This window comes from Dendrobates tinctorius, unplaced genomic scaffold (assembly GCF_039654945.1).
Source record: "Dendrobates tinctorius isolate UK_male_01 unplaced genomic scaffold, ASM3965494v1 ptg000030l, whole genome shotgun sequence".
NCBI classification, from domain to species: Eukaryota; Metazoa; Chordata; class Amphibia; order Anura; family Dendrobatidae; genus Dendrobates; species Dendrobates tinctorius.
In genome coordinates, this window is record NW_027361698.1 from 27,200,520 (window position 1) to 27,227,170 (window position 26,651).

The window sequence follows — 26,651 nt, forward strand, 5'->3', positions numbered from 1 at the left end:
TCATTCCAAATGAGCCTCAACCAAGCATTGAGTGCATTTACTGAATATACATTTCAGTAGGCCAACATTTCGGATTTTAAAATATTTTTTTCAAGCTGGTGTTATAAAATATTCTAATTTACTGAGATAATGACTTTTGGGTTTTCATTGGTTGTAAGCCATAATTATTAACATTAACAGAAATAAACACTTGAAATACAGTACTCTGTCTGTAATAACTCTATCTAATATATGAGTTTCACTTTTTTTTATTGAAGAACTGAAATAAATTAACTTTTTGATGATATTCTAATTTTGTGAGATGCACCTGTATATGGGGCCCATACTGTATGGAGCATTATATGGGGCCAATTCATTATGGAGCATTATATGATGCCCAGTCTGTATGGAGCATTATATGGGACCCATACTGTATGGTGCTATATATGGGACCCATTCTGGATAGAGTATTAAATGGGGCCAATTCTGTATGGAATATTACAGTATATGGGGTCCATTCTGTATGGGTCTATATATGAGGCCCATGCTTTATGGAGCAATATATGAGTCCCATATTGTATGGAGCAATATACGAGGCCCATACTGTATGGAGCAATATATGGGGCTCATTATTATATATGGCACAATATATGGGGCCCATACTGTATGGAGCAATATATGGAGCCCATTCTGTATGGAGCAATATATCGGCTCATTATACTGTATCGAAGACTATGTGGTGCCGATAATACTGTATGGATGACTATGTGGTGTCCATAATACTGTATTGAGGACAATGTGGTGCCCATAATACTGTATGTAGGACTATGTAGTGCCTATAATACTGTATAGAGGGCTATGTGGTGCCCATAATGCTTTATGGAGCACTATATGGTGCCCATAATACTGTATAGAGGACTATTCTTCTGAGCTATTGTAAAATTTAAAATAGATATCACTCATGTAATGTAAGAAGTGAAAACTTTTGCATTGTCCTAGACCTATATTTCTCTGCCATATTTGTGCATCATGAATCGTATTGTAAGGAGGAAGACCAGGCTGCGGGTGCCTGTACCAAGCCAGGTCTGGAACTATTGAGGCAGCCTCCCATGTTGCCTGGGGGAAGAAATGAGGGACTAGATCAACTTCATGACCCGGGTAGGAGGGGCCAGATAAAAGAAAAAACGCGCATGGTGGCAGGCAGTTTGGTGCGAACCAGCAGCATGCAGCAGGATGAGCTGTTTGCTCCATCCCCTGAGCACCAGCGCTTTGACAGGCTGTGTTTGTCGGCTTCCGCCATCTTCAGCGGGACCGTTGGAGAGAGAGGTGCCGTGCGCTCAGTGATCGTGAGTACCGCGCATGTGCGGAAGGGAGAAAGTCGGGTGCCGGACATACGCTTGCAGCCTTCTCTGCCAGATGTTGTACGCCAGTTCACGTTTGACTCTGGAAGTACTCTGGCCCTGTTTGCTTCAGCCTCATGTGCTATTGGACTAGGGGCTCAGCGGAAGGTACCGGAGACTGACCGCTGCCCCCAAAAGATGGACCGTCATTTAAAGGACCCCTTCTGTGGACATCTTCCCTGTCGTTGCCGGTACTACAACCCCTGCGGGATCATCTGTGGAGGAGGAACCCAAAGGACTGGATAAGTTTCACAATTGTTCATTAAAATATATACTGGTTCACTGGCGCTTGGCCCAAAGATAGTTTAATTTCGAGCAGCCTCTTTGGATAACAGCCATCACCTGCTGTCAAATAATATAAAGTGTATGTATACTAAAAACTTCCAAAACGGCGCTCAAATAGTTAAAGAATGTGTGCCAAACTTAGTATATAGTGTGTCCTCACACAGAAAGAAAAGAGGGGTTCAAGGAAAAACATACAAAAAATGTTGCTCTTAGAGCCCCAATGTGAGGGATATTTATTAATGTCTCCGGAGACACAGAGTGGTTAATAAAATGTTCCTCCTAGAAACTTAGTGAAATAGTGGCACTAAATACCATGTCTAACCAGGAGTCCGTAATTATAAAGTTGCTAAATAGTATGATAAATATGATAAACCTAAAATAGGAGCAAAAAATACGCAAAAACAAAATAAATAATAAAAAAATATATAAATATAAGATGCATTATCCATGATGAAAGAATTACTTGACAGGACTTACATGCTGAGGGACTGTATGGACAATCCAATGTTGCTGGATAGGCTGTACGGAGAATGGGGTGATGCTGTATTGTGAGGTGGCAGTGTAGAGAGTGGGGTGATGCTTCGTCCTGTTGGGGCTATGCAGAGAATGGGGTGATGCTGCATGCAGTAGAGCAGTGTGGAGAAAGGAGTGATGTTCCTTGCATGGGGCTGCATGCTGGGGGGCTGCACGGGGAAGAGGAAAATGATGATGATGCATGCTTGGGGGCTGTGTGAGGAAGGTAGTGATGTTCCTTATGAGGGGCTGCATGATGGGTGGCTGAATGGGGAAGGAGAGCATGATGCATGCTGGGTACTGGGATACTGTGCGAATAAGGGGGTAACATAGTTACATAGTAACATAGTTAGCAAGGCCGAAAAAAGACATTTGTTGATCCAGCTCAGCCTATATTCCGTCAGAATAAATCCCAAGATCTACGACCTTCTAAAGAACCTAATAACTGTTGATACAGTATTATTATGGTCCAGGAAGACATCCAGGCCTCTCTTGAGCCCCTCGACTGAGTTTGCCATCACCACGTCCTTAGGCAAGGAATTCCAGATTTTCACTGACCTAACAGTAAAGAATCCTCTTCTATGTTGGTGGAAAAACCTTCTCTCCTCCAGACACAGAGAATGCTCACTTGTGACCGTCACATTCCTTAGCATAAACAGATCCTCAGAGAGATATTTGTATTGTCCCCTTATATACTTATACATGGTTATTAGATCGCCCCTCAGTCGTCTTTTTTCTTGACTAAATAATCCTAATTTTGCTAATCTCTCTGGGTATTGTAGTTCCCCCATCCCCTTTATTAATTTTGTTGCCCTCCTTTGTACTCGCTCTAGTTCCATTATATCTTTCCTGAGCATTGGTGCCCAAAACTGTACACAGTACTCCATGTGCGGACTAACCAGGGAATTGTACAGAGGCATTATAATGCTCTCATCATGTGTATCAAGATCTCTTTTAATGCACCCCATGATCCCGTTTGCCTTGGCAGCCGCTGCCTGGCACTGGCTGCTCCAAGTAAGTTTATCATTGACTAGGATCCCCAAGTCCTTCTCCATGTCAGATTTACCCAGTGGTTTCCCGTTCAGTGTGCAATGGTGATATTGATTCCTTCTTTCCATGTGCATAGCCTTACATTTATCATTGTTAAACCGCATCTGTCACCTTTCGGCCCAAGTTTCCAACTTATCCAGATCCATCTGTAGCAGAATACTATCATCTCTTGTATTGACTGCTTTACATAGTTTTGTATCTTCTGCAAATATCGCTATTTTACTGTGTAAACCTTCTACCAGATCGTTAAAAAATATGTTGAAGAGAATAGGTCCCAACACCGACCCCTACAGTGCCCCACTGGTCATAGCGACTCAGTTAGAGAACATACCATTTATAACCACCCTCTGCTTTCTATCACTAAGCCAGTTCCTTACCCATTTACACACATTTTCCCCCCGACCCAGCATTCTCATTTTGTGTACCAACCTCATGTCTGGCTCGGTATCAAGCGCTTTGGAAAAATCAAGATATACCATGTCCAATGACTCACCTTGGTCGAGTCTATAGCTTACCTCTTCATAAAAACTGATTAGATTGGTTTGACAGGAGTGATTCCTCATAAACCCATGCTGATATGGAGTTAAACAGTTATTCTCATTGAGATAATCCAGAATCACATCCCTCAAGAAACCCTTCAAATATTTTACCAACAATAAAGGTTAAGCTTACTGGCCTATAATTTCCAGGTTCACTTTTAGAGCCCTTTTTGAATATTGGTACCAAATTTGCTATGCACCAGTCCTGTGGAACAGACCCTGTCGCTATAGAGTTCCTAAATATAAGAAATAATGTTTGTCTATTACATTACTTAGTTCTCTTAGTACTCGTGGGTGTATGCCATCCGGACCTGGAGATTTATCTATTTTAATCTTATTTAGCCGGTTTCACACCTCTTCTTGAGTTAGATTGGTGACTAGAGTTGAGCGAAACGGGTCGGTCAAATTCATAAGTCGCCGACTTTCGCTAAAGTCGGGTTTCATGAAACGAAACCCGACCATAGCGTGAGGTTGGCCATGAGGTCGGCGACCAGAGCGCTAAAGTCGCGTTTCAAATGATGCTTCCAGCGCCCTTTTTCAGCCAATGATGGAGGATGCACACTCTGGACAACGCGATGACATGGGCAGCGGTCACCACCATCTTTGAGAAGGGCATGCAAGTGATTGGCTTGCTTTGTGTGGCGTCACAGGGGCTATAAAAGGGCATGCACGCCGACCGCCATCTTACTTCTGCCGATCTTAGCATAGGGAGAGGTTGCTGCTGCTGATTCTGAATAAGGGAGAGCATTAGGCAGGGAAGAAGAAAAAAAACCTGCTTCTGCTTGTAGCGATTTTCACTGTACAACACAACAGTTTGCGTGCAGTGACAGGGGAGGATATATTTCTGTGCATCAGCTCTGTTGGTTATTAGGCTGCCTTATAAGGCTCCCTGATAGCTGCATTGCTGTTTGCACACTGCTGTGCAAACTGCTTGTTTAAAAGCAAAAATACTTTTCTTCCTCTTTTCTGCACAGTTACCAAGCGTTCATTTTTTCACACTTTTGTGTGCAGCAGTCCTGCTTATTAGGCTGCCTGCTGCCATACTTGGACTGAGAGCATCATTGTCAGCCTCCTAAAATCTCTAGGGAGATTCAAATTCTCCCCAATACTATATACACCTTGTACCTTGTCATACACCAGTCAATTTCAGCCTGTTCAATTGAGGTGTAATCTATAGTGGGCCTGAGATAATAGTTCAGCCTCCTAAAATCTCTAGGGAGATTCATATTCTCCCAAATACTATATACACCTTGTACTTTGTCATACACTAGCCACTTTCAGCATGTTAAATTGAGGTGTAATCTATAGTGGACCCGAGAGAAGAGTTCTGCCTCCTAAAATCTCTAGGGAGATTCAAATTCTCCCCAGTATTATACACCTTGTACCTTGTCATACACCAGCCAATTTCAGCCTGTTACATTGAGGTGTACTCTATAGTGGGCCTGAGATAACAGTTCAGTGTTATGATTGGGTCACCGAGGAGGAAAACAAAACCAAGCTAAGTCACAGAAAACCAGGGAGGTTGGTAACTACGCGGATTGCAGACCCCTGATCCTAACCACACAACTAACAGCAGCTGTGGAGCGTACCTACGATGATTCTAGATGCCTCGTCAAAGCCAGAGGACTAAATAAGCCTAAAGCAAGAAAAGGGGATATCTAAACTGCCCCAGAGCAGACCCCAAAGGAATAGACAGCCCCCACATATGTATTGACGGTGAAACAAGATGAAAGCACAAACACAGGTAGGAAAATAGGCTGAGCAAACGATGGGACCCACACTATCTAGAAAGGACAGGAAAGGAAAGATACTGTCTGCAATCACGCCAAAAAACCCTGCAAAAAATGTCCAACACTTCTGATAGCAAAAAAAACCCTGAAGTCACTAGACTTCACCCACTATATCAGCACTCTGGCATATTCTGAGAACAGAGCAAAAAGAGACTAATCTAATAAGGGGCAAAAAGCAAACTGGCACATACAGTGACATAAGAGTGAAAATTCAGCACAGCCCCAGCTGGGGCTGGCTGACCACACAAAAAACTGAATAGACCAAACCAAATCAAATGTGAACATTAGCAAAGGCAACTTAGCTTGAGAAGGCAGGAACTGAGCTGGAAACTAAGACCTCAGGAGGCAGGAAAAAATCACCAGCATGGGAATAGGGAGTCGGCTGTCTTAAATCCAGTCTGAGACTCCAGATGTCCAATCGTCGTCCTCATTATCAGGTGGCAGGTCTCTGTTAATTAGATCAGCTTCATTACCTCCTGCCACCACCAGAGGGAGCCCGGAAAGAGAACTCACAATTCCTCTGTCAGCACAAACAGTTCCCTCACCAGAAACCAGAGGCAGACCAGAAAATGAGTTCACAACAGTACCCCCCCCTTGAGGAGGGGTCACCGAACCCTCATCCACGCCACCAGGCCAATCAGGATGGGCCCGGTGAAAAGCACGAACCAATCTATTGGCATGAATGTCAGAGGCAGAGACCCAAGAATTATCCTCCTGGCCATAACCCTTCCATTTGACCAAATACTGGAGTCTCCGTCTAACCAAACGAGAATCCAATATTTTCTCTACCTCATATTCCTCATTGCCTTTAACCAAAACAGGGTCAGGAGGTGCCGCTATAGGAACTACTGGCTCAACAAACCTCTTCAACAGCGATTTGTGAAATACATTATGGATCTTAAACGTGACTGGAAGAGCCAATCAAAAAGAAACAGGATTAAGAATATCCAAAATCTTATAAGGTCCAATAAATCTTGGCTTGAACTTTGGAGACGCAACCTTCATAGAAATATTCTTGGACGACAACCAAACCATATCACCCACTTTAAACTGGGGACCAATGGTCCTATGCCGGTTGGAAAACCGCTGGGCCTTTCCTGAGAGAGTGACAACTTATCCAACACTTGTTCCCATATCTGCTGCATTCTCTCAACCACAGTGTCCACACCTGGGCAGGCCGAAGATTCCACTTGCCCTGAAGAAAATCGAGGATGAAACCCAAAGTTACAGAAAAAGGGGGACATCAAAGTGGCAGAACTACCTCTATTGTTTAGCGCGAATTCGGCCAAGGGCAAAAATGAGACCCAGTCATCCTGATCAGCAGATATAAAACATCTCAAATAGGACTCCAAAGTCTGGTTTGTTCTCTCAGTCTGCCCATTGGTCTGAGGATGAAATGCAGAGGAGAAAGATAACTGAATTCCCAGATTGGAACAAAAGGCTTTCCAGAATCTGGAAACAAACTGGACTCCTCTGTCTGACACAATGTTCTCAGGAATCCCATGCAACCGAACCACCTGTTGTAAAAACAAGGGCACCAACTCTGAGGAAGATGGCAACTGTTACGGTTCGCTATTGCAAAAGAGGAAAGCAAAAGGTTACCCGAGAGTGGACCCTCTGGGTCATAGTTCCAGAGCCCCCGAGGGTGGGCATCCAGGTGAGGACCACCCCCTATACAGGGAGTGTTAGGGACAGACCCCCAGGGGATAGAACCGCGACAGCCAGAACCAAAGGGGTGACTGGGGCAAAAGACTAGAAGGAGGCACCGACGTATGCATACAGGAGGACACCAGAGAACACAGAGATTTAAGCTGTGCACAGGACCGGAAAGCCAGGGGCATCCGGGACGGGAGGCTGCAAAAGAGAGGAAGCACAAAGATACACTAGGCAGGAGGGTAGGCAACAACAAGGAAGGTAACAGGGTAGGACGAGAGGCGGCAGGAGCAGGACAGAGATGGAGGGAGAAGCACGGAGGCACGAACAGGCAGAGACAGTGCAGGCAGAGAGCCCCAGAGACACAGAGCGCAGCGCTGAGAGAGGAAAGGGTGAAGGAGCCTGGAAACAGAGCACGCCGCACGAGACAGCGCTACCGCGTTTGATAGGCAGGCGTCTTACCTGTCCAGACGCCGGACATATGTAGAGATGGGCGCCGCCATGTTGGAGGCGGGGCCAGCGCATCACTCTACCCAGGAGGCTGCGCGCCGGGAGTCACGCAGTGCGCAGGTGCCCGACGAGAAGGGAGCCGGAGGCCGGGCGCGGGGACGTGCCAAGAAGCAGGAGCTCGCCGAGGGGCGCGTGCAGTGCAGTAAGTGGGGCCTGGGGCTGGAACCGTTAAAGCAACTTTGGGAGTGGTACAAGATGGACCATCTTAGAAAATCTATCACAAATCACCCAGATAACAGTCATTCTTTGAGAGACAGGAAGATCAGAAATATAATCCATTGAGATATGGGTCCATGGCCTCTTGGGCACTGGCAGGGGCATCAACAACCCACTAGAACGAGAACAGGGCTTAGACCGAGAACAAGTCTCACAGGACTGCACAAAATTCCTGACATCACGAGATAAGGCAGGCCACCAAAAAGACCGACTCACCAAATCTCTGGTACCAAAAATACCTGGATGACCAGCCAATGCGGAGCAATGAACTTCAGACATCACTCTCTTCCTCCACTGGTCAGGAACATACAATTTTCCCATAGGACAACGCTCAGGTTTATCCTCCTGAAATTCCTACAGGGCGCGTCTCAAATCGGGCGAAATAGCAGAAAGAACTACCCCCTCACCTATAATGGAAGTACGCTCGGTCACAATAAGAGAATCAGCAAAGAAACTCCTAGAAAGGGCGTCTGCCTTAACATTCTTAGTGTCTGGAAGAAAAGAGACCACAAAATTAAAACGCGTGAAAAACAAGGCCCACTTAGCCTGTCTAGGATTCAAGCGTTTGGCCGACTACAGTCCAGAGAAATCAAATTCTTGTGGTCGTTGAGGACCATAACTTGATGTCTAGCTCCCTCCAACCAATGTCTCCACTCTTCAAATGCCCATTTCATGACCAACAATTCCCGATTCCCCACGTCATAGTTGCGTTCAGATGGGGAGAACTTTCGAGAAAAGAAGGCACAGGGATTCATCTTAAAAGTCACAGGATCTTTTTGGGACAAAACAGCTCCTGCACCAATCTCAGAAGCATCTACCTCTACCTGAAATGGAAGTGAGACATCAGGTTGCCGTAAAAGCAGAGCAGAAGTGAATCTCCTCTTAAGCTCCTGAAATGCTGAGACAGCCTCTGGAGACCAATTCAGCACATCAGCGCCCTTCTTGGTCAGATCAGTCAGTGGTTTGACAATACCAGAAAAATTACCTATAAATTTACGATAGAAATTAGCAAAACCCAAAAACTTCTGGAGAGCCTTCAAAGAAGTGGGCTGAACCCAATCATAAATGGCCTGTACCTTGGCCGGGTCCATTTCAATAGTCGACGGAGACAAAATAAATCCCAAAAATGAAATCTTCTGTACACCAAAGAGGCATTTCGATCCCTTAACAAACAGGGAATTCTCCCTCAAAATCCGGAACACAGTCCGGACATGTTCCACATGAGAATTCCAATCACTGGAAAAGATCAAAATATCATCCAGATAGATGATCAAAAACTTATCCACAAAGTCCCGGAAATTATCATTCATAAAGGACTGGAAGAAAGAAGGGGCACTAATGAGCCCCAAAGGCATCATCAGGTACTTAAAATGTCCCTCCGGAGTATTAAATGCCGTCTTCCATTCAACCCGGTGCTTGAAGCGAATAAGATTATACGCCCCCTGAGGTCAAGCTTAGTAAACCAGCAGGCACTTTTAACTATTGAGAATAAATCAGACATCAGGGGTAACGGGTACTGAAATTTAACCGTCATCTTGTTAAGGGAACGATAATCAATACATGGCCTTAATGAACCATTTTTCTTGGCCACAAAAACCCCCCAGTACCTAAGGGTGAAGAGGATGGTGTAATATGACCCTTCTCCAATGACTCCTTAATATAGGATCGCATAGCATCATGTTCGGGTACTGATAAGTTGAAAAGCCGACCCTTGGGAAATTTACACCCAGGCATCAACTCAATTGCACAATCATAACTCCTATGAGGAGGCAAAGACGCAGACTTACTCTCACTAAATACATCAGAAAAATCGGCCAAATAATCAGGAATATCATGAGATTGAGGAGACGTGGAGAAAACAGGAGTGTCCCTAAGAACACACTGACAACCCCAACTCACTACAGACACAGATTTCCAATCCAAAACTGGATTATGAGTTTGCAACCAGGGAAAACCCAGAACAATAGTATCATGCAAATTGTGCAGCACCAAAAATTTACAATTTTCTTGGTGGTCTGGGGCAACTCGCATTGTCACCTGGGTCCAAAACTGAGGTTTATTCTCCACCAAAGGAGTAGCATCAATACCTCTCAAAGGAATAGGCATCCGCAGAGGTATCATAGGAAAACCACAACGTTTAGCAAAGTCCAAATCCATCAGATTCAAAGCTGCTCCTGAATCTACAAAAGCGGAAAATGTGGATAAGGAGCAGATCAGAGTAATTGCCAAAAGAAACTTAGGTTGTACACTGCCCACAGCAAATGTGTGTGCAAAACGTTTCTCTCATTTAGGGCAGACAGAAATAGTATGAGAGGCGTCTCCACAGAAAAAACACAGCTTATTACACCTTCTAAACTCCTGACGTTGCGCCCTAGACAAAACCCTATCACATTGCATAGGTTCAGACGTTTGTTCAAAAGGCGGCAACGCCTCTCGTGTAGTTTTACGTTCACGTAAGCGCCGATCAACTTGAATGGCTAATGACATAGAATCATCCAGACCAGAGGGAACAGGAAATCCCACCATAACATCCTTTATGGTCTGTGATAAACCCTTCCGAAAGAGAGCTGCCAAGGCACCATCATTCCATGTAGTAAGGACCGCCCACTTTCGGAATTTTTGACAGTATAACTCTGCAGAATCCTGACGCTGGTTTAATGTCAACAGGGTTCTCTCAGCTTGATCAACAGCATTAGGTTCATCATACAACAACCCCAAGGCTTGAAAAAATGCATCCACATTAGTCAAAATAGGATTTTCAGGTCTCAGAGAAAAAGCCCAATCCTGGGGATCGCTGCGCAGCAAGGAGATGACAATTTTAACCTGCTGCATAGAGCTCCCCGATGAGTTAGGCTTCAAGGCAAGAAATAATTTACAATTATTCTTAAAATTCAAAAATTTAGACCAAACCCCAGAAAACACATCAGGAGCAGGGATCTTTGGTTCAACAGCATGTGACTGAGTGAGACAGGCGGAAATTCCCCGCACTTCAGCAGCGAGCTGCTCCACACAATCAGACAATTGCTTAATCTCCATTAGCGAAAAATCCTCCTATGGCCCCAGAGCGAAAGAGGAAAAAATACATATAAAAAAAAAGAATTCTGACACTTTTTATTTTTTTTTTTAACAATTCTTTCCTGCTATTGAGTACCCTAGAATCTGCGGTATGGCTGGTGATTCTATTATGATTGGGTTACCGAGGAGGAAAACAAAACCAAGCTAAGTCACAGAAAACCAGAGAGGTTGGTAACTACGGGGATTGCAGACCCCTGATCCTAATCACGCAACTATCAGCAGCCGTGGAGCGTACCTATGATGATTCTAGATGCTTCATCACAGCCGGAGGACTAAATAAGCCTAAAGCAAGAAAAGGGGAAATCTAAACTGCCCCAGAGCAGACCCCAAAGAAATAGACAGCCCCCACACATGTATTGATGGTGAAACAAGATGAAAGCACAAACACAGGTAGGAAAATAGGCTGAGCAAATGATGGGGCCCACACTAACTAGAAAGGACAGGAAAGGAAAGATACTGTCTGCAATCATGCCAAAACACCCTGCAAAAAATGTCCAACACTTCTGATAGCAAAAAAACCCCTGAAGTCACTAGACTTCACCCACTATATCAGCACTCTGGCATATTCTGAGAACAGAGCAAAAAGAGGCCAATCTAATAAGGGACAAAAAGCAAACTGACACATACAGTGACATAAGAGTGGAAACTCAGCACAGCCCCAGCCGGGGCTGGCTGACCACACAAAAAACTGAATAGACCAAACCAAATCAAATGTGAACATTAGCAAAGGCAACTTAGCTTGAGAAGGCAGGAACTGAGCTGGAAACTAATACCTCAGGAGGCAGGAAAAAATCACCAGCATGGGAATAGGGAGTCGGCTGTCTTAAATCCAGTCTGAGACTCCAGATGTCCAATCGTCGTCCTCATTATCAGGTGGCAGGTCTCTGTTAATTAGATCAGCTTCATTACCTCCTTCCACCACCAGAGGGAGCCTGGAAAGAGAACTCACAATTCCTCTGTCAGCACAAACAGTTCCCTCACCAGAAACCAGAGGCAGACCAGAAAATGAGTTCACAACAGTTGAGCCTCCTAAAATCTCTAGGGAGATTCAAATTCTCCCCAATATTATATACACCTTGTACCTTGTCATACACCAGCCAATTTCAGCCTGTTACATTGAGGTGTAATCTATAGTGGGACTGAGATAATAGTTCAGCCTCCTAAAATCTCTAGGGAGATTCAAATTCTCCCCAATACTATACACACCTTGTACCTTGTCATACACCAGCCAATTTCAGCCTGTTCAATTGAGGTGTAATCTATAGTGGGCCTGAGATAACAGTTCAGCCTCCTAAAATCTCTAGGGAGATTCAAATTCTCCCCAATACTATATACACCTTGTACCTTCTCATACACCAGCCTATTTCAGCCTGTTCAATTGAGGTGCAATCTATAGTGGGCCTGAGATAATTGTTCAGCCTCCTAAAATCTCTAGGGAGATTCAAATTCTCCCCAATATTATATACACCTTGTACCTTGTCATACACCAGCCAATTTCAGCCTGTTACATTGAGGTGTAATCTATAGTGGGACTGAGATAATAGTTCAGCCTCCTAAAATCTCTAGGGAGATTCAAATTCTCCCCAATACTATACACACCTTGTACCTTGTCATACACCAGCCAATTTCAGCCTGTTCAATTGAGGTGTAATCTATAGTGGGCCTGAGATAACAGTTCAGCCTCCTAAAATCTCTAGGGAGATTCAAATTCTCCCCAATACTATATACACCTTGTACCTTCTCATACACCAGCCTATTTCAGCCTGTTAAATTGAGGTGTAATCTATAGTGGGCCTGAGATAATTGTTCAGCCTCCTAAAATCTCTAGGGAGATTCAAATTCTCTCCAACACGATGTACACCTTGTACCTTGTTTTACAGTACCATATAGCTGGTGGTATTTTGGGTACATTTTCCCAAAAATGAGGAAGTATGGTGGAAGAGGCCGTGGAAGTGGGCGGGGGTTGCCAGCTGGTACTGATGGTGGTGATGGTGGTGGTGCATCTGCTGGTAGTGGCAAAAGCACAATAGCACCAAGAGCAGGAGGTGTTGAGCCTGCATCATCGTCTGGCTCCATAAGGCCTCGAAGGCTCCCTTTTCTGGGAGTAGGTAAATCACTTTTAAAGCCAGAGCTTCAGGAACAAGTTTTGGCTTACATTGCTGACACAGCCTCCAGCTCTATCGCCTCCTCTTCTAAAGTTTCAAAAAATAAAAGCACTGAGTCATCAGTGGAGGCTCCTGGTCAGGAACAACACCTTTCCTTGTGTCCTTCACCCCTACCAAAAGTGAAGGATGCGGCAAGCCACACACAGATTACTCCATGGAGCTCTTTTCACATACCATGCTTGGGTTATCAAGTCAAATCGTGAATTCCCCAGTGCGGGATGAATCTGACATGGAGTCTGGGTCGCCAGCCAGGGCAGTGGGGTTAATTGGTACCGGGCCGGTGTCTCAGAGGGATGTGTCACGGTGGTGGTGACCCGGTCCGTGGCCCTGGGTGTCCATGCAAAGGGGTGAATAACGTTTATAGGTGAATGATATGTGACGCCACTTGTGGTTTCTGAACAGATTGACCAGTGCTGCAGTGTCGCTTCTCTGGGACAGATGTTGTGGTGCAGCTAAGATTTAGAAGCCCTGCACAGGTAGGGCCGTAGTCGCAGGGCAGATGAAAGAGTTGGTAGATGGTGTGCAGTGCAGGATGTAGCAGAGCCGTGCGCCAGGCACAGGAGAAAGATGACAGACACAGTCGTGCAGTTCCTTTACCTGTACTTGGTAAGTGCCGTCCAGGACCCAGAGTACAGATGGAGAAGGAGTTAGTCAGCCTGGAAGCAAGTTAGGAATTCTCGCTCTGCAGATAGGTATTGTGGCCTCCGTTCTAGCGCTTATCTGAGGTACTCGCAGTACTGAGTTCACTGAAGTTCCCCCTGTTGACTCTCTTTTGGAACTTTCCTGTATGGCAGGCAGCCGTAGCCTTTTCCTTCTGGCTCACACACGTTGCTGCTGGGGCCTCTGAGCCTTAGTTGGGAACAGAGCATTTACAGCTGCTACATCCTCCGGTTTCTGCTGCAGGACCGTCAGTGTCCCTACAAACTCGGAGACCGGAATCCAGACCGTGCGCTCCAGCTAGGAGTAAGCCTTAACTCTGCTCATCCTCCAGCTCCCCTTCTCATGTCTACACACTTCCCCTTCCCTTCACAGACTGCCCTAACTTCCCTCCTCCCGACCACAGAGAGCAGCTCCTCAGCAGTCAGGTTCAGAGCTCTCCCTGCTGGCCTGGAGTGGGAACTGTGTTGTGTGTTGGTTTAACTGCTAGAGAGATCCTTCGTTGCTCCCAAGCATGACATCACACACCCTAGGAGGAAGGTAATGCCACTGTGGCGACCGAACTCCTGGGGGCGACACAAGTGCACTGATGCCCAGCCACTGCTAGATGATTCTGCTGGTACATTGACCCAGACCACTACATTCCCCTCTGTTATGCCGTGCTCACCAGGAGGCGGGGCTTCGGTCCTGACGTCACTCCCTCTGGTACAGCGGTCCCTCGGGGGCTCCCGTCGGGTGCGCACGCATAGCTCTCGTCCCCGGGGCTCCTCCTCCATGTCACGTTTGCGCTTGCGCGCTCCTGCCAGTGCTGTCTCCAGGTCGGTCCTCCCTATGGTAATGGAGGAACTGACCTGGAAGCTGTAGTGGTCATGTGCTTTCTGGCTAGGATCTGACCCAGAACCTGTCATGGTCATGTGCTATATCAGGCTACCTTCCCCTATGGGAGGTGCCTGATTATTGTTGTGCTTTCTGGCTGGGTCTGCTGTGTCCCTGCCTGGCTGTGCGCTGTTCTCAGGTCCTCTGCTCTGTCTTGTATTCTATTGTGCTCTTAGCACTCATTCCGAACTCTCACTTGCTTCATGCTCAGTTGTGCCTCCAGGCACACTCTCGTATCCTGTTCTCTGTCTCTTGCTCAGTCGTGCTTCCTGGCACTCATTCTGTCCCTGCGCTCCATTACTCCTCCTGGCACAACTGCTGCTCCATTCAGTACTCTGTCGTGCTCCTTGCACGCGTCCTACTTTGTTTACCCCCTGATGTATTACTCGCTACACGCCATACGTGCTCACGTGTACCTGTCTCGCACTATCCAGTAGTTAGCGCACTTCCGTGTACACCCCTGGTATTCCTAGTACCCAGTACCGTTCTTCAGACATACTCACCCGTGTCTCCTGTGAGCCGCCCCTCTCGGTACCGGCTGTCGTGGTACCCGAACCCCTGGGCTTGCTCCTAACGGTCCCTGTATAGGGGTCGGTTCCACCTGGCAATTCGCCCGGGCCCCTCAGTGCCATGGCCCAGATGGTCCATTCCTGGAGTCTCTGGCTCTAGACCTTCCACCCTAACACCCTTGCACTCTACACAGCCAGAATCTGACCCTGATGAAACTCTGGTTCCCCTTCCCGCATACTATACCGCCTTACAGGGTGACAAAGAGGAAGGTGCAGATGAAAGTGCAGGTTCCTTGAGCAGGTGGGGAGGGGCATACTCATGGGCGATGGCACTGGCACAGGGCCCATCATAGTACGCAAAGGTGTCTCTGCCGGTGGGAGGCCACCCTCCGTCAGACACACCGCCGTACTATGAGTGGCCCTGTGCCAGTGCCGTCGCCAATGAGTGGGCCCGCCATGCTTGCTCAGGATCACAGCACTTGTAAAGTTGAAATACTTACCTCTCCCTGCTCCACCCCGTGACATCTTCCGCGTTTCCTGACAGTGACATTCTGGTCAGAGAGCGCAATGACATCACGTCTGTACGCCCTCTGCCTAAACAGTCCAAGTGCAGAGAGATGGAAGATGGGGACGAGTACAGGGATTCCCTAGCGAGGGGACTTATTTAATTGTTTTAAAGGTTGGGAGCAATTTTTGGAGAGCACTATACTCTGGAGAATGATATATGGGGCCCACCATACACTGGAGCATTCCAAAGGTGGACATCAGACACTGGAGCAGCATTTACAGGGCCCATTATACACTGGAGCATTAGAAATGGGTCCCATTATATATGGAGCATTATTTGGGCCCATAAGACACTGGAGCATCATCCATGGGGCCCATACTGAAGCATTGTAAATGGGGCAGATTATATATGGAGCATTATTTGGACCAATCGTATACTAGAGCATCATCCGTGAGGCCCATCATATGCTGGAGCTTTCCAAATGCGGGACATCAGACACTGGAGCAGCATTTACAGGGCCCATTATACACTGGAGCATTAGAAATGGGGCACATTATATATGAAGCATTATTTGGGCCCATAAGACAGTGGAGCTTCATCCATGGGGACAAACATATACTGTAGCATTATGTGGAGCTTATCATATACTGTTTCAAACATTATATGGGACCAATGATTCTGTATGGGAAATATATGGGCCTCATTACTCTGTATGGCGCACTATGCGGTGGCCATAATACTGTATGGAGTAATATACTGTCCGTTTTTGGAGCTATTGGAGAATTTAAAATGAATATCAGTCATGTGATGTAAGAAGTGAAGTATTTTTCATTGTACTATACCGCTATTTATCTGCCGTATCGGAGCATCATGAGTTGTGCTATGTGTTAAAGGAGCCCAGTGACACTCTTTGGCCCTGGGCCCACGAAAATCTGGAGCCAGCCCTACCCCCCCCACAACTTTAGCTAAATAACTCCCAGTTTTCAATGCCTAACTATTATTATAAAGTAAATTAAGGTTGACAAGCTTAAGTAATAATAATTGATGTTTTTGGCATTAAAATGTGCACTGTAGGTGTGTTTCCTGTCCTCCACTCACTGCCGACTTTTCTTCCCCATTGACTTGCATTGGGTTTCGTGTTTCAGTCGGCCTTCGACTTTTCACGATAATCGGCCGATTGCGTTCGATCCGACTTTTGCGAAAGTCGGGTTTCATGAAACACGACTCGACCCGAAAAAAGGCAAAGTCGCTCATCTCTATTGGTGACCATTAATATAGAGTTTTCTTTGTCTTGCAGCATTTCACCTAGCATTTCATTTTCCACCGTGAATACCGTGGAAAAGAAGGTGTTTAATATATTAGCTTTTTTCCTCGTCATCTACAACCATTCATTTCTCACAATATTTTAAGCGGCCTACACGTTCACTTATCATTCTTTTACTATTGATATAGTTGAAGAACAGTTTGGGATTAGTTTTACTCTCCTTAGCAATGTGCTTCTCTGTTTCCTTTTTGGCAGCTTTAATTAGTTTTTAGATAAAGTATTTTTCTCCCTATAGTTTTTTAGAGCTTCAATAATAACAATAATATAATATAATTTTATTTCTATAGCGGCAACATATTCCGCAGCACTTTACATTATAGAGGGAATTTGGACAGATGGTGCCATCCTGCTTTAGTAGTGTAAATGCTTTCTTTTTACTGTTAATTGCCCCTCTTACTTCTTTGTTTTGCCATATTGGGTTTTTCCTATTTTTTGTCCTTGTATTCCCACAATGTATAAACCGCTTACAGTGCCTAATTAGGATGTTCTTAAACATTTCCCATTTATTATCTGTATTCTTATTTCTGAGGACAACCAGTCAACCCAGTCAACCTGCTTAAGGGCATCTCTAAGCTGGTCAAACTTTGCCTTCCTAAAGTTCAGTGTTTTTGTGACTCCCTGACAAGTCCCCCTAGTGAAAGACAAGTGAAACTGTACAATATTTGTGGTTGCTATTTCCTAGATGCCCGACGACCTACAGTATTAGATAGTATTAGGTCTAAAAGTGCTGCTTCTCTGGTTGGATTCTGCACCAATTGTGAAGGATAATTTTTCTTGGTTATTAGCAGAAACCTGTTGCCTTTATGGGTTTCACAGGTCTCTGTTTCCCAGTTAATATCCACGCTTTTTCCTTAGTTTGGATTAGAGCATGTATTTTCGTTACATGGGCACTAGTGCAATTGTTAGTGCTATCTGGTTAAAGCCTTACTCCTTTTGGCACCAAGAGCACTGAAGCACTTTCTTTCAGTAATCTCAATAGGCATAAAGCCAAGTGTACTACATAATAGGTAGGATTTCTGCACTTTATTTTGTGAAAGCACATTTGACTTACAGTTTCTGTTTATTACAGCGCATGTGCACTTTATATACTATTGTCAATTTTATGAATATTTATAAGTGATTTATTATTTTGTTTTTTTTTCTATGCTATTAGTTTCTAGTGTTATTTATAAGGTGTATAAACTTTGCCTTGTGTCATTCTTCAGTAGTTATGCTCTGTTTCATGTTTTACTCGTGTATAATAAAAAATTTATATTTTAGCTTTAAAAACTCGTGATATTCTCTTCTCTTAATTGATTCTTAGAGGATATGTTGGTATTGCATTGTATTTGAGTTGTGCTATTTTCCAGTGATAGGGAATTTATTGTATCCATATAGACTGTGTAGGAGGATGATCATACTGACAGATTCCCTTTAACACCTTAATGTCCATAGACAGACATAGTCTGTCATGGCACGATGTCAGTTCTCGCACCATGACGGACTATGCCCATCATGCATTTAAACTATCACTGCGTGTAAACATGCAGTGACAGTTCCGTGCCGACAGCTGTCACAGACAGCTAAGAGGCACGGGAAGATGTGCGGGGACCCATGCCGTTGGTCCACGCACCCAGATCGCTGTGATCGGACAGTCAATCTGACTGACCGATCACAGCATGACCATGCAGGAGATGCTGAAATATCAGCATCTCTCGCCCGGTCAGTGCAGGAGCTCAGCACTGCCAGTGGTGTCTGCGCCCCCTGGCTGTTAACCCCCTAATTGTTGCGATCGAGCACGATCGCAGCGTTCAGGAGGGAGGCAGAGGGATGGGAGCTCCCTCTGCCATCAGATCGGCGTCTCCATGACGTCATCGCGGGGCCCGATTGTTTCCATGGTGACACAAGGTCATCATGACGACCCTCGGGTCATCAAGCTACTTACAGCAAAGCCTCTTAGACCATGCTCACAGCATGGTGTCTGAAGCTTTCAGCATAGGTTTAATGAACTGCAATGCTGAAGCATTGCAATTAGTGATGAGAAAGTATGCTCGTTACTTGGGTTTTCTCGAGTATGATCGGGTGTACTCCGAGTATCTTGGCGTGCTTGGAGATTTAGTTTGTGTCGAAGCAGCTGCATGATTTGCGGCTGCTAGATAGCCTGAATACATGTGGGGATTCCCTAACAAACAGGCATTCCTCACATGTATTCAGCCTGTCCAGCAGCCACAAATCATGCATCTACGTCGACACAAACTAAATCTCCGAGCACGCCAAAATACTCGCAGGACACCCAAGCATGCTCGGGAAAACCCGAGCAACGAGTATACTCGCTCATCACTAATTGCAATGTATTATACCTGCAACCAAAGTGAAAAAAAAGTGAAAGTCCTTTAAAGGGACTAGGTAAAAAAGAAAACATTTTTTAGAAATATGTAAAAAATTATATAAAAAATAATAAAAATAATAATAAGAAGAAAAAATCCATCAATAAATACACATTTTTATGTAAAAAAAATTAAATAAACAAAAAAGTACATGTTTGGTATCGCCGCGTCCGTAAAAATCCGATCTATAAAAGTGTCACACTAGTTAACCCCTTCAGTGAACGCCGTAAAAAAACAAAAAAAATATCAAATTATGATTTATCATCATACCACTTGGAAACTGTGGAATAAAACGAGATCAAAATGACGAATGTAAATAAAAATAGTATAACTGAAAACTCCATCTTGTCCCACAATAAATAAGCCACCATATAGCTCCATCAGCGGAAAAATAAAAAAGTTATAGCACTCAGAATAAAGCAATGCTAAAATAATTATTTTTTCTATAAAATATATATATTAGATGCACCTATTCTGGAGCTTTGTTGGGTTCTTCCCACTTGCCCTGTAGGGGTGGCAAGTGGGGTAATAAGGGGTTAATGTCACCTTTCTATTGTAAGGTGACATTAAGCCCGACTTAAGGTACTGTCACACTTAGCGATGCACCAGCGATCCTGACCAGCGATATGACGCTGTCAGGATCGCTGGTGCATCGCTAAGTGGTCGCTAAAGAGCTGCCACACAGGCAGATCTCACCAGCGACATCGCAGAGGACGGGGGTCGCTACTTACCTGTCAGACGATGTGATCCTGACGTCCTCCCACCCACGTCCATGCTTGTCACTCGTCTCTCCACAGGAAGCCCAGCAGGAAGCTGACGACGAGAAACAGTCCAGGACGTTCTCGCGCGGTAAGCGATAACCAGCGGGGGAGGCGGTCGGAGGTAAGTATCAGACATAGCGATATCGCTATAACGTCACAAAAACCAGTGACGTTATAGCGATATTGCTAGCGATATCGCTTAGTGTGACAGGCCCTTTAGTAATGGAGAGGTGTCAATAAAACACCTATCCAATAAGAATTCTATAGTAAGAAAATTGTAAAATAAACACACACACAGTAAGAATAATGAAATAATACATCATAGCGCTACTTCCCCTGTGGCTGTCTGTGTGGTAACATTTTTGTGAAAAAAAGTTAAATGTTCATTTTTTCCTTCCACATTGCTTCAATTGTTGTGAAGCACCTGAAGGGTTAATAAACTTTTTGAATGCGGTTTTGAGCACCTTGAGGGGTGCAGTTTTCAGAATGGTGTCACTTTTGGGTATTTTCTGTCATATTGACTACTCAAAGTGACTTCAAATGTGAGGTGGTCCCTAAAAAATGGTTTTGTAAATTTTGTTGAAAAAATGTGAAATCGCTTGTCAAATTTTAACCCTTATAACATCCGTTCCTAACAAAATTAATTATGTTTCAAAAATTATGCTGATGTAAAGCAGACATGTGGGAAATGTTATTTATTAACTATTTTGTGTCACATAACGCTTTGATTTAAATAAAAATTTTAAGTTTGAAAGTTGTGAAATTTTCAAAATTTTACCAAATTTAAATTTTTTTCACAAATAAACACAAGAAATTTTGAAGAAATTTTACTACTATCATAAAGTACGATATGTCAAGAAAAACATTCTCAGAATCAGCGGGATCCATTGAAGCGTTCCAGAGGTGTGACCTCATAAAGTGACAGTGGTCAGATTTCAAAATTAAGGCCTAGTCATTAACCTACAAAGTGGCTTGGTCCTTAAGGGGTTCAGCTAAAAATGAACAAACTTGTTGATATCAACATGATCAGCCAACAGTCTGATGAGTATGAAGGTCTCCGGACTTTCCTTTGAGGAATGATGTTGGGATGAGAGAAAGATTCTGCATGTTGAAATTCAATGGCCAATACTTTTGATTGGGGCAGAGATAAGCAGGATCCTTCTTCTTTCTCCCAATCATCTCTCAGAGGAAAGGCATAAGACTCTCTGCTTATCCTGCTGATATTAATGTAATATAACGTGGAGTGGTAGCCATTGTCAAGGTACTTAACTTCCACGTCCAGGCACGCTACATGAAAATGGGGGTCCTGGATGGGTCTGTAGACTTTGACGATCTCGGCGATTCGCTTCTGCAGACCACATGGTGCCATTGTAATCAGCCTGCCAGGACTGGTTGTTACAGAGTTAATTGAGGGAGTTCACAGTTCAAAAATAACAACAAGTATATCGTGGCACTACTGCGTTGGTGCACAAAAGAAGGTTCCCACACCAGTGTAAATAATGAAAGAAATTTTTGGCACTCAACTTGTCGCAAAGTGAAGATTTTATTTGCAGTCTCAAATTTAGACGTTTCGGCTTATACAAACAAGCCTTCATCAGTATGCTGCAAATCAGATACAGGTATAGAATACAAGTCAGATGCTACATAATGTACAATCAATATGGTTCAAACATCAAGTAAATACCAAAATAAATATTCAAAAAAGTGCAATAGTGATGGAAGGGATGGGTTGAGGTATGAGGGATTAGGGAAAAAAAAGGAAAAAGGCGGAAGTATTGTAACCTACACAGATTGCTCTCTTGGAAAGATTTGCAATGTATCTAGAGTAAACAGTATATATATGTGAGATAATCGTATCAATTGTGTAGACGAGAAAGCGTAAACTAATCTTAGATTTGTTACTACTCACTTAATATCTAGTCACCACTATATTGATGGTGGGGATAGTGCGATCCTTTTTAAAGATTATCCTTGCGTTTATCTTGAAAAGATATAATGAAATAAAATAAAAACAAAGAAAAATGTCCACAATAAAGTGCTGCCATATGGTTGCACCTTGATAAAGTGCTAAGTGTATGTAAGATACCAACCGGCAATAATTTGTGGCTGGACTAGCAGGAAGTAATTCCATAAGAGGTTTAAATAAGAAGTCTGTAGATCAAAACAAAGGATGAGAGGAATTCACTCAAGATGCTCAAAAATACATGATCATCATATCCCATATGTACCCACTCACTTGGTGTTAAGTCTGTTGTCGCTTAGGACTCAATGCTGCATAGGATCAGGTATGTCACTCTGAGTGATGTAGCTGTATGGGACGATATATATAGTGCATGAGGGGTTAAGTCTCCCTGTAAACTATTTACATGCCTGAATGCATGCAGAGGAGATGTGCTTACCGTTAGTGGGTGGCGGCGTAATGTGTCCTGGAAAACGCGGTATCCACCGCTTGTAGCCTGGGTGTACAAGGCCCATGATGTGATTGCTAAATAGGCGGTGGGCGGGACAGCCTCAGATTGACTGGGCCGCGTCACCGGAAGTGACGTTGCCGCCCATGTGAACGTGAGATCAGGCATAAAGAAACAGAGGGGCGTGTTGTGGGAGGTAACGCTGGACTGCACAGCGATTAACCATGTGTGTAACAGCTTTCATGCTGTCAGGGTTCCTATATTGGGAGGGAGCTTGTGGGAGAAAGAGAAGAGGGAACTCTCATGTATCAATCAGATTGAGTGGAGGCTATGTGTGAAAGACATGAACTGTGTATGAAATAATGGTAAATAACTAATTAATTAGTCATTGGGGATGATATGAAAGTGTCACACATGTATTGTACAATGATTAAACCAGTGGTGAAGGGGAATAAATTAAAGCTTCCTGTTACAAAGTGAGGAGGGATATATCTATTGATATTATAGAAAAAAAAGGAAAAAGGACACAATTGAATACAGGAATCAAAAGGTAGTCTAGATATGCTGATAAGTAAAAGAATTAGCTTGAAGGAGGCAGGGAAGGAGAGTCCGAGGGAGAAACAAGGACAATCGGTGACAATTGCGTGTAGTTCAAAATCGACGACTCTGTAAAATTAAGAAAATATGTTAGTAATCCTGTAATGATAACATGACTCATTGACAAAAATAATGACCATCTAATTTCTACAAAATTGTGAAGAAGTATAGTCTTAGACCCATCATATGAAAGATAATAAATCATACTCTCTATTGAGACCTCTCGGTGTGAGAGTTTGTAATTCATGTATCCAGAAGGCCTCTCTTCTTTTCAAGAGTTGGATACGATTACCACCTCTCCGAGGAAAGGGTACGTGCTCAATAACACAAAATTTCAATTGAGGGATGGTGTGCCCAGCTGTAATAAAATGATATGGTAGGGGTAATAGTGTATTGCCACACCTGATTGTGGATTTATGCTTGCTTATGCGGTCCCTGATAGACTGGGTGGTTTCACCAATGTACAAAAGACCGCAAGGGCATTTGATCAGGTATACCACATGCGATGTATCGCAAGTGGAGTAGTCTTTAATTTTGTACCATTTACCAGAGTGTGGGTGGTGAAAATAATCCCCTTTTAATACATTGCTGCATTGATTGCAATGAAGGCACGGATAAGTCCCTGTTTTGGGTGTGGAAAGAAATCTTTGTGTTGTTGACCTCACTCCTGGGCCTATATCTGCTTTAATCAGGGTGTCCCTAATGTTTCTGGGGCGTTTATAGCATGGTAGAAAGTTGTGCTGAAATTCTGTGACCTCTGGAAGAGCCTCCTTAAGGATGCCCCAATGTCTCCGTATGGAACGGTGTAAAATCTGTACATACGGGTGATATGTATGAACGAAGGGTAGACGTCCTGAGACTCCACTGCGGTTTGGGGCCGGGGGTTGTCGTGCTTGATCAAGTAAACTTGAAGGATAGCCCCTCGATCGAAATTTCTTATGCATCTCATTTAACCTAATATGGCTAACTGACGGCTCAGAAACAATCCGTTCAACCCTCTTGAATTGTGATATTGGTATGGATTTCTTGGTGGAGGGAGGGTGTAAGCTCTTGTAGTGCAACAGACTATTCCGGTCTGTGGTTTTGATGTGTAGGTCAGTGCTCAAATATCCCTCCACACTCTTGATGACCTTAGTGTCCAAGAAACTCACCACCTGTAAATCCCTAGTCATGGTAAAGGCTAGACCTGGCCAGGCCATATTCAATTTATTATAGAATATGTCTAATGTATCAGCCGACCCTGTCCAAATGCAAAAAATGTCATCTATAAAGCTTTTCCATAGTCTATAGTGGGTTTTAAAAAGAGGGTCAGAGTAGACAATATCCTCTTCAAATGTTGCCATAAATGTATTAGCATAAGGGGGCGCGACATTAGACCCCATCGCAGTCCCCTTGGTCTGTAGATAGAATGTACCGCCAAAGAGGAAATAATTTCTGGTGAGAACGAGGGTCAATAATTCAATACAGAAGTCAATCATGTCCCTATCCAACTCAGATCTCAGTAAGCGTCTCTTTGCGCAATCAATCCCCAATTCATGTGGAATTGATGTGTATAAATCTTTTACATCAAAGGAGACTAGAAAAGAGTCCCCAGGGACAGGACCCAAATTTCGTAGAGTTTTAAGAAAATCCCCTGTGTCTAATAGAAAAGAAGATGCTTGTCTAGTGAGAGGGGTTAGAATTTTTTCCAAAAGTATGGATAGTGGTGATAAAATGGAATCTGTTGACGCCACTATGGGTCGGCCCGGAGGACACTCCAATCTCTTATGAATTTTTGGAAGGATGTAAAATACTGGAGTGATGGGATCTGTTTTGATCAAAAAGTCACGTGTCTTAGTATCAATTATGCCTCGTGTAGTGTAATCAGTTCAAAAATAAACTTCTTTGTACTGTAGAATAAATTAATAGGTACTGTGTACAGCAGACAAGCAGACAATAGGTAAGAATCTTCATGGACATTTCTTTAGTAACAAAACATCAGACACATTTTATTCCTTTCTGAAATTGCTCTACTCATCTCAGTCGGAGAACTGCTACCTTGGATCTAATCCTTATAAACAGGGAGGAAATGGTTGAGGAGGTAAAAGTGGCTGGGACCCTAGGAGGTAGCGACCATGCTATTTTAGAATTTTGGATAACTAGAGGAGGAAGACCTGTGAAGACTCAGACGTCAAGGTTAGATTTCAGAAAGGCAGATTTTAAGGGATTCAGAAAGAGAATTGGAGGGATCCAATGGCTGGATATCCTTAAAGACAAAAATGTCCAGGAAGGATGGGAAATCTTGAAAAATGAAATTCTCAAAGCACAATTGTTAACAATTCCGCAAAGAGGGAAGAATAGGAAGCATTTAAGGAAGCCAGGATGGATGAACACAGAACTTAAGCACATGCTAAAAAGGAAGAAAAAAATGTTTATAAAATGGAAAGAGGGAGGCATAGCTAAAGAAGAATATAATGCTGTCTGCAGAACCTGCACGGCACAAATCAGATTAGCTAAAGCTGACAATGAATTGAGGCTTGCAAGAGATGTCAAAAGCAATAATAAAGGATTTTGGGGATATGTCAAAAGTAAAAGAAAAGTCAAAGATGCTATAGGATTTTTACAGGATGAAAATGATGAAATGGTAAGACAGGTTGTTGAGAAGGCCGAACTTCTAAATTCCTATTTTGCATCTGTTTTCTCTCAGAAAGGAAATGTGACATCAACTGTTCTTCACTGTCCTATTAAGGGAATAGAAGAGTCCAGGATATCTATAAACAGAAAGATAGTGAGGAAACACTTAGCTAACCTAAATGAATTCAAGTCTCCAGGTCCAGATGAATTACACCCCAGAGTACTGAAGGAGATAGCAGAAGAAATTTTTGAACCCCTCTCCATAATCTTTGAAAATTCTTGGAGAACAGGAGAAGTCCCAGAAGACTGGAGAAGAGCAAATGTTGTTCCTATCTTCAAAAAGGGGAAGAAGGTGGACCCAGGCAACTATAGGCCGGTGAGTCTGACTTCTATACCAGGAAAGATCTTTGAACAAATTATTAAACAATATGTATGTCAGTACCTGGATAAGAATGAAGTGATTAAACAGAGTCAGCATGGGTTTGTAACTAATAAGTCATGTCAGACTAACTTAATTTCCTTCTATGACGGAATCACTGATTGGGTGGATCAAGGAAATGCTGTAGATATAGTATATCTTGACTTCAGCAAAGCATTTGACAAAGTATCTCATACAATCCTTATTGAAAAAATGACTAAGTATGGAATGGACAGGGCAACTGTTAGGTGGATTCATAACTGGCTTAGTGATCGGACCCAAAGAGTGGTCGTAAATGGCTGCACATCAAGTTGGAAGAATGTCTCAAGTGGGGTACCACAGGGCTCTCTCCTGGGCCCTGTATTGTTCAACATCTTTATCAACAATTTAGATGAAGGAATTGAGGGTAAACTGATTACATTTGCTGATGACACAAAGC

The 26,651-nt window shown here is 43.8% G+C and overlaps 1 long non-coding RNA gene across 1 annotated transcript in view; it reads right to left on the reverse strand.

The window, feature by feature from the left end:
• The window catches only part of LOC141086052 (uncharacterized), a 79,115-nt gene extending 56,304 nt beyond the window's left edge, over positions 1-22,811 (reverse strand). Inside the window, exons 1-2 of the long non-coding RNA XR_012231487.1 lie at positions 22,576-22,811; positions 22,413-22,484 (exon numbers count right to left, since the gene is read on the reverse strand). This is a non-coding gene — a long non-coding RNA (uncharacterized lncRNA). The remainder of the gene's footprint in view (positions 1-22,412; positions 22,485-22,575) is intronic.
• Between the last annotated feature and the right edge of the window lie 3,840 nt (positions 22,812-26,651).